Genomic DNA, 22,628 nt, shown 5'->3' on the forward strand with positions numbered 1-22,628 from the left:
GTAAAAAGCACCATACACACACCATAAAGTCAATCCAGTAAAAAGCACCATACACACACCATAAAGTCAATCCAGTAAAAAGCACCATACACACACCAATCCAGTATAAACATTGTAAAATAACAGCAAAAAGCACCATACACTTACCTGAATATATCCAGCTAACATACATCCTGCCCGTGCAATACAAAGACCCACGAGATCCCAACCAACGCTCCTTCCCGACGAGATCCCAACCAAAGCTCCTTCCCGACGATGAGACTGTCCTGACTGCTGCTGTTGCAGTCCGGACGCGACACATAATCCCAGCGAGTCTGTGCACTTTAAAAGTGCACAGACGTCTCCTTGTGTCCCCCTATGGGGACTGCTGGACTGCCTGGAGCATGCGCATAGACAGACAGTAGTCGGGACTACTGCGCATGCGCGAAGTCCGCGAAATTTAAAAAATAATTTTTTTTTCTATTTTTTATTTTGAGGGGCTGCAGTCCAGCAGCCCGATGCCACAAGCCACTCCTGCAATGCTGTGGTGGACATGTTAAGCAGATCTATGTCACACTCCCACGAATGTATGCTTCACAGGGATGTGTTCTTGGATCTGGTTCACTGGTGGAGTACTCCACAGCTGGACCTATTTGCCTCCCCTCAAAACAGACAACTTCCTCTATGTTGTGCCAGAGCCCCACATCCTCTGGCTTTATAGGTAGATGCCCTTTCCTTCTCATGGAAGAGGATGTTTCTGTATGCACCCCCTCCTTCCATATCATTCAGAAAATCTTCCTGAAAATTCAGAAGGACAAACCAAAAATCTTTTTGGTGACCTGTTGGCCAAGACAGCATTGGTTCCCTCTTTTTCTGCAACTAGCCACTGGCCATCACGAAGGTTGCCTCACCAGTTGTACCTGCTCACAAAGGGCAAGGCATTCTTGCTTCATACACATCTCTCAACATTGCAAATGACTTTATGGGTGATCAACCTTTGATCCCTTTTAAGCACCTTTTCTCACAGAATGTGCTCTGGGTTTTGCAGGAGGCCAGGAAACCCAATACTAGGAAATCTTACACCTCCAAATGGAAAAGATTTTCTAGCTGGTGCCTTTCAAGAAGTCTAGATTGACTTTCTGTGGACATCCCTATATTGCTTTCTTACTTGTATGAACTGTTTACCATTGTCTTGCAATATTCTTCAGTGAAAGTCCAGTTCTGATCTTTCTGCTTGTCTACTATCATCACATCCTTGGAGGTAACATTTCTCCTTAAAAGTGTCCTACATATTAAGCCTCCCATGAACCAGTACCACCACATTCGGATCATAATTATGCCCTAGAGAAGCTAACTCTGGCCCATTTTGAGCCTGCAGATTCTGCTTCTCTAAAGGTTTGTACTTGGAAGACTCTGCTTCTGGTAGCTTTGACCTCGGCTAGGAGATTTTCTGAGATTCAGACTTTGATGGTATCTCCACTTTCCTGATTTTTCACAAGGACAGAGTCTCTTTGCACACCAAACCTTCCTTAATGCCTAAAGTGCTAAATGAGAGATCTCTTAACCAGATCCAATTGCCAACCTTTTCCCTTCTCTTCAGGCCTCCAATGGAAAGATTCTACAATCTTTGGATGTTCATAGGCAACTTAGATTTTATTTAGACAAGACTATAGCTATCAGGAAATCGGATCGGCTTTTTGTGTCTTTTCATCCCAGTGCTCTGGGTTTACCTGTTTCTAGACAAACAATTTCCTCTTGGATTTCTAAGACTGTTGAGTTTTGTATTTCTTTCATGGCAAGTCTCTGGCTGCTCCTGTTAGAGCCCACTCCACTAGATATGTTGCTTCTTTAGGTGCTTTCGTTAAAGGCCTGGAAGCTAACTCTGTTCTAGAGGCTGCTACTTGGTCTTCTGTGCATACCTTTACCAAGCATTACAACTTGGACACTATTTCTAATTCTAGGGCAGGGTTTGCTCGAGCCATTCTCCATGGATTTTTGTAAAATTCTTCAAAGCACTTTTCCTCTGCACCTTCCTCCTCCTAAGGTTCCTACTAAACTTTGGTACCCTCCCATATGTAAAGAATACTGCAACACTGACTAGAAGGACATAGAATAGTTGTGTTATATCTTACGATAACCATAGATGTCCTTCTTTTCTGTATTGCAGTATTCTGTCCCACCCTCCTTCCCCCTGTATCTTGTCCCTTCCTTGGATGACTTATTAGTTTCCTTAGGACTAATGTTCCTCATGGAGCCTCCTTGTTCTGTGGATGGTATGTGTGGATGTTCCTTTTATGGCTGACATTGTCAGACTATATGTGCGATGTCCCATGTACTGGCAGTGGCTAGAAGCTTTCGTATACTGGCCGGACATCAGGTCATAGGTTAGAAGACAATCCATATGTAAAGAATACTGCAGCATAGAACAGAAGGACATGTATAGTTATGGTAAGATATAACACAACTATTCTTTGTCTACATGGGTGATAGCGCCCCCTGAAGAGTGATGGAAAACTTTTGGGGGCCCTATATAGTATGGATAATAATCAATAGTAATCAGATATTAGGAGGTAATAGAGACTTTGAGGGGGGAATTTGTACAAAAAAACTACAACATAATCTTGGCACAACTCATAGCATGTGGCATGGTTTACATTTAAATTGCCGAGGGAAGTTTCAGAGACCATGGGTTGTCGAATGACATTTGGCTGACCCATGTTGTTGATCCTTCCCTTATGCAAGTTCCATTTCAGCGAATGCTCAGTGCATTCACAAAGATGAGGTTGGTCATTGAACTAGAGAGCATGGTACAGTGGGGATCATGAAATGTACCCTCTTCCCCACTGTAGTGCGATCTCGCAGTCGGAATATATATTTTGCAGGGGGCGTGAAGGGCGCAGGGGGTCTTGCCCCCCTGCAAAATCCTCATGTTATATCTGGTGCAGTGTAGGATTGCATTCTCTTAATGTCAAGTAAGGTCAAATTTGCATATTAATATGCAGATTCGACATTCTGCATGTCGGTACACTCCGCTTTTGTTTTTCCAAGTCGATATTACTGCGTTTCATACTTATGATAGTAAACAACGTAGCATTCATAACAGAATATTAGAATTAATATGGAGTCAAATTTACTTCATTTTTTTAGCACTGCAAGGAGCTGAAAGCTAATGATGACAAGACTTTTGCCCTGCTCTGGTACTGTGGGACTCTCACCCACTAAAACACTCCTAACACTGGGACAGTTATAGCTTGCTAGAGATCATATCCTTACCTTGTCATATAATAAACAGCATTGGTTCTCCATACCACCATCAATTGGAATCGAACTCACCACTCATCGGTTTAACACCTGATGCCCCAACCCACTGCACCAAACAGGACTCTTTGGGTGGATCTATGATCAACCAACATTTGTCTTGACAATTTTTTTGTTATGTTCTATTTAAAATTCTTTCCATGTTTTGTTTTTAGTAGTTAAATGTAGGCAAAATGTAATAGGTTTTTATAGGTCTTGTGCTGCTGGCTGTGTATGGTTTGGTTTAATTATTATTTGCGACTCTCTAGCTATAACGACTAGCCTTCTTCTTCTCCTTTTGGCTTTGCCTGTTAGGGGTCATCATGGTGGATCATCAGTTGGCAGAACAAGTGTCAGTAGTGTTTTAATGTGTCAGATTGCCAGCCCAGCACCCAACCTTCCTCAAGAGGCACACGCACGTGCACACTCACACTTGGGACCAGTTTTGAATGTCCAATCCACCTGCATCATGTATTCTGAATGTGGAACGAAACCAGAGCACCTGAAGGAAACCCACACAAACACAGGGAGGACATGCAGATTCCACACAGAAGGCACTCCAGCCGAGAATTGAATCAAAGAACCTCTTGATGTGAGGTGACAATGCTAACCACTGCACCACTGTGCTACCCAGCTATAAAGACTAATCTGCTGGAGGTTTTTCAACTGTTAAATGCTATTCATCATCATTGTAACATTGTGTATACAACTGTAATATACTTATATATGCTTACTTGTGTGAGAAAATCTCAATATTACAATTGATAAACTATACTTATGTAAAAGTAACATGTTACTTTAGTTAGTAACTAGTCGTCTTCTTTTGACTTTTCCAAGTTAGGGGTCACTACAGTGGAACAACGGTCCACAGAACGATTGGCAGTGGAGTTTTATGGTGTTGAGTTGCCAGCCTGGTGCCCAACCTTCTACAGAAGGCACATGCACACACTCACTCCTAGGGCCAATTTAGTGTCCAATCCAGCTACAGCATATCTTTGGAATGTGGGAGAAAACCAAAGCACCTAGAAGAAACCTACACAACCACAGGGAGTACATGCAGACACCGCACAGAAGGCACCCAGCCTTGAATCGAACCAGAGAACCTCTTGCTGTGAGGGGGCAATGCTAACTGCTGCACCACTGCAGCCACCCTTTAGTTAGTAACTAGTAATAGTAATATATCACTTTTTTTAGTAACTAGTAATAGTAATATATCACTTTTTTTAGTAACTAGTAATAGTAATATATCACTTTTTTTAGTAACTAGTAATAGTAATATATCACTTTTTTTAGTAACTAGTATAGTAATATATTACTTTTTTTTTAGAAAAGTAATAAGTAATAGTAATACATTATTTTCACTGAAATTAACTAGTAATAGTAACTTATTACTTTTGTAAGTAACTAGCACAACACTGCTTACCTTAGAATAATTGTACAGCACTGCCACTAAACAGGACACGCCGACACACAGCACATACAGCAGCAGACATACACAGCACTACATCTATACACTTAGTCTTTTTTCTAACCCTAACTCACAAACATTTGCACATTCACTGCAGACAAACATTTGACTTGTTTTATCATCACCCCTCAGCCACTCAGTAACATATGCTGTACTGTTAATCTTGCTTGATGTTCTTTAATTAAACTCTGGCTAAATCTGCGCTCCCTCTATCCTTGTAAATGCTCTCAAGCAATTACTGCTGAATTTGCTGCATTAACTGCACGTTTCTTTCTCTTTGCATATGCCAGATTTAAATGCTTTCATATCGTGCCTGTTATTCTCATGTATTATACACTTTAAATTCTCCTGAGGCTAGCATTGAAAATGGGCTCTGCTCAACTGGACTTTTCCAGTTAACAAACAGCAGTAAATAAGACAGATTCCTTGTGTCGTAATGTTCTGCACATGACAGTTTAACATGTCTCCATGGCTTTCTAGTACCTCATTGCCAAAAGATGAGCAACAGAATATTCAAGCACTAAACATTCCACAAATGCAACACAACACTCTAAACAGAATGCAAGTGTAGCAGTACCGTCTTTGTGACACGTGTATGATTTTCTCTGAACTTAGATTATTCATGCACAAAGTATTCTGCCAGTGAAAAATAGCTTCTAAAGCAAATGAACTGTTGAGTGTCAATGCCCAAATTCAATTTCATATACCTTGGTGACTGTATGTCATATATGTGATAAACCAAAAACAACAGAAAAGACTTCTGTAGGACATGGTTATGAGTTGGCATTAGACACCCCGTCCTTTAAAAGAAAGAGACTAACTCTGAAACAGTACTGTTCTCTTAAGAGTTTCATGTGTTTATCTGATGTACTCGATTTGGTGTCAGTCATCTGATAAACAGAAGATTTGTAAATGTGACAATCCAGAAATTGCCTACCAAGTCCTTAAATCAATTATTATGAAGTACTACCGGTCATGTAATAACTACTAGCATTTCTCTGACAATGCAGTGCACTGCTGGCGAAACAGAAGTAAAGGGATAATCACACATAGAGAGCTCGGTATGTATACTATAGCCCCTTTACTCATGTCAGTTTATACAATGTATACCCTAATGAATATGCAGACCACATAATGTCAGTGAGATGCACATTACACTCTATTAGCACTCTTTTCTCAAACAACAACTATACTTCCTACAAAGTACATATTACTGATGAAATATTCATATCCCTCAGATTTTGAGGGCAACCTCATTCCTGCCTCACAAATGTACCAAATGCTCCATCTCATTTTTTATTTTGCTAAATCAGTTCCACAGAGTGCTTCATACAGGACCACAGCACTTTGGGACATGGAAACCAAATGAATAAAATCATTTGCGGTCACTCTGTCACACTGCTACAGCCCCATATAGCTTTGCTGGTGATAGTACATAAAATAACTTTGGAATGTTACTTTTTATACTCAAAAAAGAACCATAATATAACTCTCAACAAAGGGAATTAAATAATGTTAAAATATCAACCGATAATCAAAAATTCTCATGTCAATTTTTTTATAATTCTCTCATTTTATATGTTTCACGTTTGTGTTGTCCCTCAGTTTTTATCACTCCTTGTGTGTTGCTCATTTGTGCTCCTGACCATGCATATGTGTGTGTATTATATATATTATAGGCTACGGACAAGTTGCCGTCAACAATTCAAATTGTCAAACAGAAAAAAGCCAGTACAGCTGATTGCATGTACAAGATTTGTTTTCTATGTGATATTTTGGTACATTGGGATTGGGGAATTTGCCCATTCCCTATCATTCTGTAATCTTGGAGTTGGTTATACAAAATTGGCAAAGTCTTCCTACAGAAAAAAAAGTTTTACTTTTTTTATTTTTTTTTTTTGCGTGGCTGGTGAATGGGTGATTGAGTATTTACTGTCTGATGTATGAATTTTATGATGTATTGATCTACATTTGTGTGTGTGTGTGTGTGTTTGTGTGTGTGTGTGTATATACATATATATATATATATATATATATATATATATATATATATATATATATATATATATATATATAGATAGATATATATAGATATAGATACATAGTTATATCTCTCCCTTTCTCTCTCTCTCTCTGTCTTCTCTCTGTCTACATATATATATATAGACACAGTAAGTAACTTGTGCGAGACGGTGAATTTTGCCCTTGTCCCAACTGTAGTGCACTCTCAGAGTTGGTATATTTAATTAGGTGGTGTGGGGGGATGCAGCCCCCCACATTGAGGGGTTTGTGGGGCATAGCCCCCCATGTGGGTGGGTTAGGGATGGAGCAGTTTAGGTTTTGTTTCTTTTTGGGTAACTGGTTGCTTGTCATGGGAAAATCTTCTTTGTTCCCCTGCTTCGATGAAGTGCAATTTCGATATTTTCAGAGTCGATGAACTGAGATTCAATGAAGTGGGAATCTGACAAAGTGAGGTAGATCCATATATATATATATATATATATATATATATATATATATATATATATATATATATATATATGTCATCTGGTTGAATGTTCATTTGTTTGAACAATGAAAAGCGTGGCAAAAGCAATCAGAAATGGAAAGATACTGAAGAAAACCAGGAATCACTAAAACACGGTAGAATTAAAAACATAAAACAAATTTTATTGCAGTTATTGAAACTTTAACATGTGATGAAGCGATTGTTATCGCGAAAGTGCTTACCTTAATTTTATTTGTTTCATTAACTACAATACATTTTGTTTTACGTTTTTATTTCTGCCGAATTTCGGTGATTCCTGATTTTGTTCAGTATTTTTTTGGACAGTCATACAAGAACACCATTAGTTCTTGAGGGAAGCTTTACTTTTTTTTGAAAAATGGATAGATCTCAAATTGCCTGTCTTTTCATGTGCATGCTTGGGCTACAGTGGTAATTAGAAATTTGCCCTTTTCCCCACTGTAGTACAGTCTTGGTGTTAGTATATACATTAGCAGCAAGGGTGTGTGTGTGTGTGTGTGTGTGTGTGTGTGTGTGTGTGTGTGTGTGTGTTTGTGTGTTTGTTGGGGGGGGGGGTACAACTGGGCTTGCCCCTGTGCAAAAAAGTGTTTTTGTTTCATGTTTATTTTATTGAATTTTGTTTAGTCCCTGAGTTTTGAATATTTATGTTTTATTACTTTTTTTCTTTTGAGGAGCTGTACTAGACACATATAAAACACAGTATGTGACAGATGTCTGTATCGTTTATTGCTATAGGCAAATACTGTCACATTCTGTGACAAAGGGGGATACTGCCAGCTCAGCTATCTGGAATTTTGTAAATAATTATATGACATTTATGAATATCAACATGATTCATATAAGATGCTTGTGTTACAAATGTATTAGAACTGTATTTCACGTATATATCAAACTAGGTTCGTACAGGCGTGTGTTGAAAAAAGGGTTTTGCAAAGCGCTTGAAATGTATCCACAGTGTGCCCTACTGGAATAGAACAGAAATGTAAATGCGCTCTTGTAGCTGTTTAAATGTATATATTTTAATAGTGGAAACTGGAACACAGGAGGGTAACTTCACTTCATCAAAACTTCAGAAAAATAGCTGAAATTAAATTAGCTTATGGCAGCAAGAGACAGGATGACTATACTATGGAGGTCTCTGTGTTACTTTTGAGGATAAATAATTACTAGTCTTGAGATATGGAGGGATGTAATTCTTTTATGACTTCCATCATCTGCCAAAGATCTGAGGAATATGTATTTTCACAGGTAGATGCTAAATACTGCTGGCTTCCAGCTGTGGGTGTTTCAGATGGATAGATTAAAATGACAAGAAATAATGTCATTCTGCAGGTTATCCCAACAGTAATATTTGAAATATTAATTTAAAAAGTTTCTAAGAGAGAGACCCAGCATTCTGAATTCTGTCTTTGACCTGACAACAACAACTAGAAGATCCATTCACCACATCTGCCTTGCTCTGTAAGTACATTTCTGTTGTGTAGTAATTCTCTTAGATTCAGTCAGGAGTATAGTGAAGCATAGTTTAGATATTTTCTTTATTTATTTGAGACTGTCCTGCAATTTTGTTTTAAGTATTTCCTGTGATTTTGAACTCTGGTGTAACTGTGATTATTTGCTGAGTATTTTCTTGTTCTTTTATTACTTATTATTAAATATATTTGATTCTCAGCTAGAGCATCTTCTGCGTGGAGACAGGTGTGAATGGGCATACCTTCGTGGAAGGTTGTGCGTCAGGGCTGGCAACTCGGCACGTAAAAATCAACCGCCAATCATTAGCGGACTGGAGTTCCGCTGTGGCGACCCCTAACTGGGAAAAAGCCGAAAGACACAACAACATTAAATATATTTAAACCTTTCATTGTGGCTTATCTTTGTAAGACATATTTAAGTTCTGAGAGTACTTGCATATTTATTTGGTGAAACTGTGTGGGCCACTCCTTATATCTTTATCCTTGCTCTTGATCAAACTACCACTTGTATTAAGAGTAACATTCACAGTAAGATTGGACACCCTTTGTTAAGGGCCTTAATGTAGCTGACAAGGAGTTGGCTGGTGGCAGTGATAACTATCTTATAGTCTGGGCAGAAGAGGGCATAGCTAGTAAATCTGTGACAGCCTTTCCCAGGTGTGTGTGTGTGTGTGTGTGTGTGTATGAGTCAGCTACTTAGGCAAGGACACGAAGCACTGGTTGGACAGAGAGGGTGCTGGAGGTCTTGGCTTGGCCAATCAGCTGAGATCGCAACTCTATAGCTGTGCCAGTGAGGAGTCTTACTGGGGACCTGGATAAAGAGGGAGAAACCATCCCCGGACTGGCTGTGGTCTCTGTGTGCTCTTAAGGGAAATTGGACTTGATGCACATAGCTACTTCTGGAAATACTGTGTGTGTGTACCTGTTATCCTCCCAGTGTATGCCCCCCACAGGTCCCAGTGGTGAGGATTGAGGCTCCTTGATTAGTGGTCCAGTGGTGGATCGTCGCATTTATTGGTTGGCCATGATGGGATATGCACATATTGGGATTCAGTGGTGTGGATATTGAACTCCTGTAGTCTGTAAGCAGTGGTCACTAAAGAAAGTGTTTGTACTCTCAAGCAGCCACACTATGAACTTTCAGAGTTTCACATCACAATAGTTTTATTTAATTTTTGTTAGCTTAGTTAGTCAGGGGGAGCAGGCAAGGATGTCAGCAGAGGAGTATGGCAAGCTGACAAGGAGCCAATTCAGTGAGATGTGCCAAGCCAAAGGACTGGGGCATGACAACCTGACTAAAGCAGAAATTATTGCAGCCGCAACCACAGATGCATCACAGAACAGCAACCAGGAGGACAACCTGACTGGCCTTGGGGATGTACAACTCTCAGAAAATGGACAGTTCAACTTTGCCTCAGAGGACTTAAAAATCCATCTGGAGTTAAAGACACTTGAACTGGAGGCCAAACGATTAGAACTAGAATAAGCAGAGAGACTGAGACATCTGGAAGCTGAAGAAAATGAGAGGCAGAGGCAACACGAAAAGGAGGTGGTGACTTTTCACCAGGGTCATGGAGGGAATGGGGAAGGGAGTAACCGAGCCCCAGAAGCAACAAAGTCAGTAAATGTTTTGCCACAATTTAGAGAAGGTGATAATTTTGCTAGTTTTATTTATACTTTTCAAAGGATATATAAACAGTATAATGTTGGCAAAGGACTCTGGTATGGTTCCTGACCCCCTTACTCCATGGTAAAGCTGTAAGTGCTATTTCTAAATTGTGTGATACTGATTGCTTAAATTATAATACAGTTAAAAATTGTTTATTAGATTGTTTTAAGTTAACACCTGAAGCTTACAGAAAAAAAGTTTTGTAAGCATAGACGCAAGGCACATGAAAGTGTGTGTGAATATATTGCTGAGTTAAGCACTTATTTTCAAAGGTAGGTGAGTGGGTGAAATGTTGTCACTTTTGAAGGGCTGGCAGACATTTGGCAAGAAAACAAGCCCTTAGCACTTTGCTTGAGGACATGAGAATCTAGTTAGTAGATAGAGAATGTAATACCACAGATGAGTTGTGGAAAAAGGGAGACCTATACCTAGCAATCAGAGCATCACTGCACAGGAAGGGGATACCCAGTGCTGCACCAGGATATAAGGGAACCTATGGTGGGCAGCCTAAACCACCCCAACAGAGTCATTAGGTAAACAGAGAAGCCAGTAGTTCAGGTGTATGGCCAGGATCAAGGGTTAAATGTTTTTCATGTAACCAGTGGGACCATGTACCATATAGATGTCCATGGAAGCAAGGTGGGGAACAAAAGGCGGGAGAGCCAGTAAGTGGGAATGACAGAATGCCAGCAGTATGTTGTCTGGAGACAACAAAACTACCAAACTATCACAAGAGGTCATTTCCTATCTTAGCAGATGGGAAACAGGGCACTGCTAAAAGAGACACAGCTTCTCACCTAACCATTGTGAAGTCAGAAAAGCACTACTTGCTTGGGCAGTCTACTCCAGTTAGAGCTTTAGGAGGGACCCCATTCCAAATACCTTTGGTTAGGGTTCACCTTGACTGGGAGGATAGAAAAGGAAGCAATCAAATAGGTGTGTTTGAGGAGATCCCTGGAGATGTCCTGAGAGGGAATGATTTAAATAAGGTGTGTGTGAGGAGATCCCTGGAGATGTCCTGATAGGGAATGATTTTGATAATTCAGTACCTTGTGTGCATGCAGTTACATGCAGTCAGGCTTGGAGACAAGCATGTGGCTCCGGTAGCCTGGAGAGACCCAGAAAGAGTGAACCCTTGAAGCCAGGACTAGTGAGGTGGTTACTTCAGAGAGGGAGCTACCCTGTAGCAGTGAGACTGAAGGTGAGCCACAGCTGCTTGTTGGTACTGATGTTCCCTTGGACAGAGTGACTGCAAGGGCAGAGGTGAGTAGTAGTACCAGGCTGACAGTGAGGCACCAGTGTCAGAGGATACCAGACTTCCCACGGAAGAGGAACTGGGAAGGGTTACAAAGAGAGAGCTGACACAGGCTCAGCTCTCAGACCATGCATTACAAGGCTTGAGGGAAGTAGCTAGTGAGGTACCTGATTCTCAAGGAAATGGAGAATCTGTATTACTGTACAGAGAGCAGACCCCTGGGTTGGGCTAGAGGGTGAGAGAATACAGCAGTTGGCAGTTGGAAGTGCTTAGGGCCTATCATCTGGTACTTTTAGCAAAAGCCCATGACATTCACTTTGCAGGTCATAAGGGCATAAAGCATACCAAGAGACACATTATGCAGAACTTTTATTGGTCTGGGATTTCCAGGGATGTAACAGGGTACTGCAGGACCTATGATTAGTGCCAAAAAGTAGGCAAGACAGGAGACAAGGTCAAAGCTCCTTTGGTGCCTTTGCCTGTGATTGAGGAGCCATTTCAGAGGGTATCTATAGATATTGTGGGGCTTCTGAGTACCCCAACTTCCATGGGAAGAAGTATATCCTAGTGGATTACACTTCATAATCTCGAATTACTGAAATCCTGAATTTCAGTAACCCAAGACCATGAAGCCGAAAACTAAAATGCTGAAAGTGCATAAGAGCGAATTTGAATATCTCAAATCCGCGCTTATGCATTTCCGGTATGTCGCGTGTAGTGTTATGGTGCCTGAGATTGGAGGTGAGTGAGTGTCTGCGTGTGTTTTTGTACATTGTATGTGAGGGTAAGGGTAGGGAGGTGTACGTGTGAGTATGAGTGTTGGATTTGTTGGTGTTTGTGTATGTGTGATGTGTATTTTGTGTGCGAGTGAGTGGAGGATGGCATGGTGTAAGTTTTTTTTTTATGTTATGTGCGACCTCGGAGTTGGTATATATAAGTAGGGGGAGTGTGGGGGGGTGCATATGTACTGTAGGGTTGTGTGGTTTGTGTGCTGTGGGTGGAATGGTCTGTGTGTTATGTGGTGTATGTATGTTTGTGATTGTGTGATTCGGGATTGTGGATTTCGGTATTGTGAATGGTTCGACTTTATAGTCTCGGGTTACTGAAATTCAGGATTTTTAAGTAATTCGAGATTATGAAGTGGAATCATCCTAGTGGTTGTAGATTATGCTACCAGGTACCCTGAGGTGGTGGCTCTGTCCTCCATTGAGGCAGAAAAGGTGGCAAATGCTATATTAGAGCTTTTCAGTAGGGTAGGTCTCCCACTAAAAATACTGACTGACAGAGGTGCCAATTTCATGTCAGACCTGCTGGCTTGTCTGTGGGAGCACTATGGGGTGAAGCAACTACAGACCATCCCCTACCACCTCCACACTAATGGTGTGGTGGTGGAGAGGTTAAACTCTACACTAAAGACCATGCTATAGGCATTTACAGATCAGTTTAAGAGGGACTGGGACAAATAATTGCTCCAGCTGTTGTTTGCTTACAGAGAAGGCCCGAGGAATCCACAGGTTTTTCACCCTTTGAGTTGCTGTATGGGCATAGGGTGAGGGGGAACCTCAAGATTTGATTTGTGATGAGTAGGAGGATGAGTGTGAATCCCACAAGGAGCCTTTTGTGGTATATGTCCTAAACCTCAGGACAAGGCTCAGGGAACTCAGGGGCTTGGCCCAGGAGAATCTGGCAGAAGCCCAACAGCAGAAACAGGTCTGGTATTACAGGAATTCTCGAGCCAGAGAGTATTCTGTAGGGCAGCAGGTTAGGGTTCTCATTCCTGTCAGACACAGCAAGCTGCAGGCAGCTTGGGAAGGACCCTTCAAAGTGGTAAGGAAGGTCGGTGCTGTTAATTACATGGTAGAAGTGCTAGGCAGGAGGCAGGGACACAAACTGCACCATGTGAACATGATGAAACCTTAACATGATAGGGAGGCCCTTGTGCTAAGTAGTTGCAGTAGAAAGCAGGAGGAGTCTGAGGGGGATCTATGGCTACAAGGAGCCAGCCAGCCAAATCCCAAATTACTATGGTGGAGCCTAGGATTGCAGGCATATGATATAACAGTGCAGTACTGTACTGGGGTCATCACTGCAGAGGCAGCTGAGATATCAAGACACAGTATGGGGTAATGGATTCTCAGATAGGCTCATCCCTCTCAAGCAATGTTTCTCAAGGGTCACTTGAAAAACTAGCTTGAGTCTTCAGGTGGGGGGGGGGGTGACAAAAGGGGATACTGCCAGCCCAGCTGTCTGGAATTTTGTAAATAATTATGTCATTTGTGAATATCAACATGATTCATATAAGATGCTTGTGTTACAAATGTATTAGAACTGTATGTCATAATAAAGGATGAAATTAAATACCTGGGAATCACTTTTTTTCAAAACAATAAGGAATTCTGCCAACATAACTCTTAAATGGCAAAGCATTATACAAGAATGTACAAGGTGGAACAATCTTCAGCTTCCATTTCTGGCAAAAGTCTAAATAATTAAAATGAACATGCTACCTAGGCTAACGTATATATTTATGACATCACAAATACATATACATAATACATTCTTTAAACAAATTCTTACTTCTCTAGCAAAATTTATATGGGATCCTAAAAAGACCAGAATCTCGTACCAGAAACTAACACTCCCCAAGAACAAAGGGGGTCTGACCCTACCAGATTTCAAAACTTATTACTCTATTATCCATACTAACAGAATACTGAAAATAGCAGAGTATAACCCATCAGCAAAAACTTGGTCACCACCACGGGTGATAATGTATTACAGATACATCAAATCACTAGGCATCAATCCCAAAGTACTTCCCTTTTTGAACAAAAAAGATCTACAAGCGCACAAAATGATAGACCCTGTAAAACATTCTATAAACATAACACAAAAACTATTTCATTCCTTAAACCTGGGGCAAACTCCGATAACATTACAACCCCTCCATAAAAATCCTAATTTAAAAATAAATAACAAGATGCTACATTTAGATTACTTTCCCCGATTAAAAGAAAAAAGAATACAAGATATCTACCCACTACTTAATTGTACTATCCAAGAAATTAGAAATAACCTGAATCTACCTAAGTCTTATGTCATAATGCTTAGACAAATCAAAGAGATGTGTTCCAGTTACCTCCAAAACCTTACCATACCCGATAGTGACATGGAAAAATGCACTCTGCTCTGGGAGACTATCCTCATGACAAAGAAAACTATAACAAACTCATACAAAATGACAGGAGAAATCAAATTCCAGAAAGACCTCTTTTACTCTTACTATTGGAGGAAAACACAACCATCTTTGGATGATCACCAGATGAAAAATGCAATTAACCTAACACTGAAAAGCATACCCCTTAAAAAACTGTTGTACACACAGCTTATGATAAATAACAATGCATATTTCACACCTGCATTACTACACAAATTCAATGCAACAAAATCACCATACTGTCCACACTACAAATATCAGATAGCAGATTTAATGCATACATTTTGGAGTTGCAAATGCGTCTATAAACTCTGGAATTCACTGAAACTGAAATTACAAAAAGTGGGATATCAATCATCAACACTTACATGGGAATTTACCATATCACATATTCGCCCATCTAACTTCTCAGTAACACAAGCAAACTCACTTATAACCATATTCTCATTAATGAAACTATATATAGCCCTCAAATGGATAGACTCTATGATCATCTCTTGGGAGGGTTTTAAGAAAGTGGCTATTAAACACCTATTAGCTCACAAAATAGTAATGAATAAAAGAAACAAAAACAGCAAAACTCGAGCAACTTGGGAACAAACCTTTAGTATCATACTAGCATAAAACATCATGCACACTATGGAGTAATGTGTTATAAGGGAACCTAGCAATATACCCACAAACTCACAACAAAATATGGTATTGCAAACATTAATGTATCTGTTGTCTAATATATTGTTTAAACTGGTTTGAGAAAGCATCTATGTATATAGTGTAAATAGCTTTGTTATATGACCTTCATGTTTCTATCTCGACTACAATGTATAACTTTCTCTTATGGTCATGTTGTAAATATGAAAACGTTTGTGTCTTTCATAAATGCAAAATGAAAAGAAAAATTATTTAAAAAAAAGAGCTGCATGTCATGTCTATATCAAGCTAGGTTTGTACAGACGTGTGTTGAAAAAGGTTTTTGCAAAGTGCTTGAAATGTATCCACAGTGTGTCCTACTGGAATAGAACAGAAATTTACATGCCCTCTTGTAGCTGTTTAAATATATACATTTTAACAGTGGAAACTGAAACACTTCATTCCAGCAAAGCGTCAGAAAAAACAGTTGAAATTAAATTACTTTATGGCAGCAAGAGACAGGATGTCTATACAATGGAGCTCTCTGTGTTGTCTTTAAGGAGAAATCATTAGTAGGCTTGAAATGTGGGAGGGTTTATTTGTTTTATGACTTCCAGCATCTGCCAAAGATCCAAAGTCTATTATTTTCTCAGGTAGATGCTAAATACTGCTAGCTTCCAGCAGTGAGGGTTACACTTGGGATAGAGTCAGATGACAAGAAATAATCTCATTCTGCAAGCTATCCCAGCAATAATATTAATTTAAGAAGTCTTTTAGAGAGACACAGCACTCTGTATTCTGTCTTTGACCAGATTGACTAGACAACACCTAGAAGATCCATTCACCACATTTGCTTTGCTCTGTAAGTAAGATTCTAGGGTATAATAATTCTTTAAGATTCAATCAGGACTATAGTGAAGCTTAGTTTAGTTATTTTTCTTTCTTTCTTTTTTTTTTAACATTTGTTTACTGGGAAAGTCCGACTTGGAATGAAGCCAATTTTCAGTGGAGGCCCAGGGAGAAATGTTCCAGATGCATGTCTTTGTAACATGGGAGGAAACTGGAGTACCCAGATGAAACCCACATGAATACAAGGGAGGACATGCAGACTCCACACAGAAGGCACCCCAGCTGAAATTCAAACTGGAGAATCTCTTGCTGTGAGGTGACAACGCTACCGCTGCACCACTGTGCCATATTTATTTGAGACTGTCCTGCAATGCTTCTTGAAATATTTCCTGTGGTTTTGAACTCTGATGTGACTGTGAAGATATATTTAGTATTATCTTGTTCTTTTATTATTTATTATTAAATATATTTAAACATTTAATTGTGGCTGATCTGTGTAGAGATATTTAAGTTCTGAGAGTACTTGCATATTTATTTGGTGATACTGCATAGGCCACTCCTAATAGGCTTGCTCTTGGTCAAACTATAATTTGTATTAATATTAATATTTCACAGTAAGCTTGGACACCCTTTGTTAAGTGCCTTAAAGTAGCTGATAAAGAGTTGGCTGGTGGCAGTGATAACTACCTTATAGTCTGGGCAAAAGGGGTCAAAGTTAGTAGACCTGTGCCAGCCTTTCCCAGATGTGTTTGTGTATGTGTGAGTGTGTGTGTGTGTGTGTGTGTGTGTGTGTGTGTGTGTGTGTGTGTGTGTGTGTGTGTGTGTGTGTGTGTGTGTGTGTGTGTGCGTGTGTGCGTGTGTGTGTGTCTGTGTGTATAAATCAGACCTCAAAGAGTGTGTGTGTTAACTACTTGGGTAGGGACACGAAGTAGCGGTTGGACAGAGAGGGTGCTGGAGGTCTTGGCTGGGACACTCAGCTGAGATCTCAACGCTATAGCCATGCTAATGGGTAGTCTTACTATGGATCAGGAGAAAGAGGAAGAAACCAGATCCAGACTGATTGTGGTCTCTGTGTACTCTTAAAGGAAATTGAACTTGATGCAGAAAGCTGCCTCTGGAAATAGTGTGTATTTGTACCTATTATCCTCCCAGTGTATGTCCCCCACAGGTGCCAGTGGTGAGGATTGAGGACCTTGATAGCTGATTCAGTGGTGGGTCGAAATAAGTAAACCAGTTCATGCATGACTTCCAAATGCACTTGATGCTCACACTAAAACATATGCTGAGGTATTAAGTTCAAACTTACCAAAACCGCAAAGGCTAAGGCCTTGTAAGTGTTACACAGACAATATGGCTCTTCAGCATCACCTCACATCACGTAGAAATAACATCAACACAAACCACACCAACACAGCTAAGAACAGTTCTCACTAAGCAGCAAAAACACAGATACAGAACGCTCTAACAGAGCTAAGAACAGGAGTCACCAAGCAGCAGAAACACAGATACAGAATGCTCCAATGCAGTTAAGAACAGGAGTCACCAAGCAGCAGAAACACAGATACAGAATGCTCCAACTCTGCTAAGAGCAGGAGTCACCAAGCAGCAGAAACACAGATACAGAATGCTCCAATGCAGCTAAAAACAGGAGTCACCAAGCAGCAGAAACACAGATACAGAATGCTCCAACTCTGCTAAGAACAGTAGTCACCAAGCAGCAGAAACACAGATACAGAATGCTCCAACTCTGCTAAGAACAGGAGTCACCAAGCAGCAGAAACACAGATACAGAATGCTCCAACACAGCTAAGAACAGGAGTCACCAAGCAGCAGAAACACAGATACAGACTGCTCCAACGCAGCTAAGAATAGGAGAGACCAAGCAGTAGAAACACAGATACAAAACGCTCCAACTCTGCTAAGAACAGGAGTCACCAAGCAGCAGAAACACAGATACAGAACGCTCCAACTCTGCTACGAACAGGAGTCACCAAGCAGCAGAAACACAGATACAGAGTGCTCCAACACAGCTAAGAACAGGAGTCACCAAGCAGCAGAAACACAGATACAAAACGCTCCAACTCTGCTAAGAACAGGAGTCACCAAGCAGCAGAAACACAGATACAGAACGCTCCAACTCTGCTAAGAACAGGAGTCACCAAGCAGCAGAAACACAGATACAGAATGCTCCAACACAGCTAAGAAAAGGAGTCACCAAGCAGCAGAAACACAGATACAGACTGCTCCAATGCAGCTAAGAACAGGAGTCAGCAAGAAGCAGAAACATTGATACAGAACGCTCTAACTCTCCTAAGAACAGGAGTCACCAAGCAGCAGAAACACTGATACAGAATGCTCTAACTCTCCTAAGAACAGGAGTCACCAAGCAGCAGAAACACAGATACAGAATGCTCCAACACAGCTAAGAACAGGAGTCACGAAGCAGCAGAAACACAAATACAGAACACTCCAACACAGCTAAGAATGGGAGTCACTAAGCAGCAGAAACACAGATACAGAACGCCCCAACACAGCTAAGAACAGGCATCACCAAGCATCAGAAACACAGATACAGACTGCTCCAACACAGCTAAGAACAGGAGTCACCAAGCAGCAGAGACACAGAAACAGACTGCTCCAACACAGCTAAGAACAGGAGTCACCAAGCAGCAGAAACACAGATACAGACCGCTCCAACACAGCTAAGAACAGGAGTCACCAAGCAGCAGAAACACAGATACAGACTGCTCCAACACAGCTAAGAACAGGAGTCACCAAGCAGCAGAAACACAGAAACAGACTGCTCCAATGCAGCTAAGAACAGGAGTCACCAAGCAGCAGAAACAGAAACAGACTGCTCCAACACAGCTAAGAACAAGAGTCAGCAAGCATCAGAAACAAAGATACAGAACGCGCCAACACAGCTCAGAACAGGAGTCACCAAGCAGTAGAAACAAAGCCCACAAGGCAGGACCCTTATATCAAATATGCTAATTATAGATGATTTCATATTGTGTAAGGAAAGAGTGACAGTTAGCTGCTTTATCAGTTGACAAGATTTGCCAGGTCACCCACGTACTCAAGTCATTACACCACAAATATCAGTATGTCTCGGTCATAGTAGAAGTCAGCATAAATTATCTGAGATGTACTTCCTTGGACTACATGAACAGAGACATGACAGAGCTTTCAGATTATATGTCACAGGCAGGTAGGTGCCTAGCACTGAGCAGTATTTTATCCTCACCAAGGATGGTGCCACAATACCTGCAGAAAATGACTGACTTCAACACTCCCACTCCTACACACACACACACACACACACACACACACACACACACACACACACACACACACACACACACACACACACACACACACACACACACACACACACACACACACACACACACACACACACACACACACACACACACACACACACACACACACAGACACAATAAATGGTCACACACAGGCTTCACAGTAGTTGTGACATCCATGTTTTATCTATCTCACAGCAGTCAACATTGATAACTACTGCTGACACAATCATTTCTAAGACAGCTAATTTTCTGCTTCAAACCTTCACTTAAAAAGGGCAGAATCAGAGTGGAAAAAGTACAAGCAAAAGATGGCTAGGTTTTAGCCATGACTGAGACCCAGGTGATCCAAGCTCAGTTACTGGTTCTGAATATGCCTTTTGGAGCTAGTCTGGGGAGGAAGAAGGACACCAGTATCACCAACTGTCACAATCCCTTGGAGGAGTGAGTGGCAATGCAGAGGTGTGACACTGGTGCATGAATGTGGTACACCAAGCTCTGCATAAGGTAGCTGCATGAATGGGGAAGGCATAGTAGTGTCCCCCATGGTCACCTATGTTCCATGTCCCTTTCCAAGGAGGAGAGGTAATGGCCATATCAAAAACCTTCTCAATGCTTTGATGTCAGTGAGGGCACAAACAGTGCCCATTGCTGCTTGTGTGATTGCCCCTCCAGACACCTCTCACCCCCACACTATTGTGGGATGCCTAGTTCAGGGGAACAAATTAGCAGAGTCTTACTGTAGCAGGCCTGATGAATTGCAGGCATGAAGGCTAAAAGACAGAAAAACATCTAAATGTCCTGCTAGATGCCCAAAGCATAAACATGGAAGAATATCTCAACAGGACTTTGTTGGCACAAATGCAAATGAGATGGCATCTGACTTCAGACAGAGTGGTCTTCCTGTTTTTAGTGGTCTACAATGAAAGCAACATGTTCTTCATCCTCTTCATAGGTACCAAAGTTACAGTCAGAAATATAGATTTTGGAATTAGAACTGAATTTGCATAGGTTTCTTACTAGAGACAGCCATTTCCAAGTAAATCTCCTTTGAATATGCAGTGGTAGAAATACTCAGCACCTGTAATATATATAGAAGTAACATGGTAACAGACTCGAGAGGGTAACAAGGAGGGAGAAGGATCTTTACTTTATATCATGAGCCAATTTCAGTCCTTATCTTCTGGATCACTTCTGTCATTTTTTCTCTACTCTGTAGTTTTGGTATTATAAGATGTACAGAATGTGTGAGGCCATATTTGGTAACACAAAAAGAAGTGCCATTGTTTTGTTAATGCAAATGCCATGACAGGGTTATGCCCTCCAGCATGAGGTGAGAGAGAGGGGGTAGAGAGAGTGGTCCTAAAAAACATACTCCCACTCTTCATCTGATAAAGCATCTTCCTGGTCTGCCTGACCAAACTTGATGATAAGAGGTGGCAGATTGTTGATGAGGTGATTAGACGTTTTAATAAATGGACACGTAAGTGATAACAAGCATTAAATGAGTGAAAAAGCACTGAAAGTGTCTCCACCATCATAAGATAACTGCCCCAGTGGTAAAGTGTCTCCACCATCATAAGATAACTGCCCCAGTGGTAAAGTATCTCCACCATCATAAGATAACCGCCCCAGTGGTAAAGTATCTCCATCATCATAAGATAACTGCCCCACTGGTAAAGTGTCTCCACCATCATAAAATAACTGCCCCAGTGGTAAAGTATCTCCACCATCATAAGATAACTGCCCCAGTAGTAAAGTATCTCCGCCATCATAAGATAACTGCCCCAGTGGTAAAGTATCTCCGCCATCATAAGATAAATGCCCCAGTGGTAAAGTATCTCCACCATCATAAGATAACTGCCCCAGTGGTAAAGTATCTTCACCATCATAAAATAACTGCCCCAGTGGTAAAGTATCTCCACCATCATAAGATAACTGCCACAGTGGTAAAGTATCTCCACCATCATAAGATAACTGCCCCAGTGGTAAAGTATCTCCACCATCATAAGATAACTGCCCCAGTGGTAAAGTATCTCCACCATCATAAGATAACTGCCCCAGTGGTAAAGTATCTCTACCATCATAAGATAACTGCCCCAGTGGTAAAGTATCTCCACCATCATAAGATAATTGCCCCAGTGGTAAAGTATCTCCACCATCATAAAATAACTGCCACAGTGGTAAAGTATCTCCACCATCATAAGATAACTGCCCCAGTGGTTCTCGCAATTAAAACTTTAAAGGGAGATGGACAGGGTGCTCAGCCAAGATCCCAGTGGCACCACCTTCTTAAGAGTGGCACGTAGAATAGTTCAGGTGGACGAATTGTTTGCCAAACATTACATCTTTTAAAAAGCAACACATTCTTAGCCAAGCGAGGCATGTCTTGGAAGTTCTTGTTGCCCTCAGGAAAAGCGTTTAGATTCTTATAGAAAGACAGCATAAATGATAAAAGGAGCCTCTTGCCTTCAAAGTATTCACAAGGTATCCTTTGAGTAAAACCTACATATGATCACATAAAGTATTATGTCTGGGCCATACATTTACATACAGGACTGTAGCAGTACGAAAAGTAATCACATAAAGTATTATGTCTGGGCCATACATTTACATACAGGACTGTAGCAGTACAAAAAGTAATCACATAAAGTATTATGTCTGGGCCATACATTTACATACAGAACTGTAGCAGTACCAAAAGAAATTGCATAAAGTATTATGTCTGGGCCATACATTTACATACAGGACTGTAGCAGTACCAAAAGTAACACAAAATGGCATTAAACACAGTTTACAGTGAAAATACTAAAGCATGTCATGTACAAAAATTACTAGTCTTGAATGAGAGATATTATATTAGAGCACTGAAATTCAGCAAAATATACATAAACCAGCAAAATAAAAATACCAGAAATTAACTTTTCTGATGCAGGTTGTTT

At 40.7% G+C, this 22,628-nt stretch overlaps 1 protein-coding gene across 4 annotated transcripts in view; it reads right to left on the bottom strand.

The window, feature by feature from the left end:
- AFAP1L2 (actin filament associated protein 1 like 2) overlaps positions 1–22,628 on the bottom strand; it is a 2,783,820-nt gene that overhangs the window by 1,147,072 nt on the left and 1,614,120 nt on the right. The window lies entirely within an intron of this gene.

This window comes from Protopterus annectens, chromosome 14.part0 (genome assembly GCF_019279795.1).
Source record: "Protopterus annectens isolate FY-2018-M chromosome 14.part0, PAN1.0, whole genome shotgun sequence".
In the NCBI taxonomy this organism is placed as follows: Eukaryota; Metazoa; Chordata; order Ceratodontiformes; family Protopteridae; genus Protopterus; species Protopterus annectens.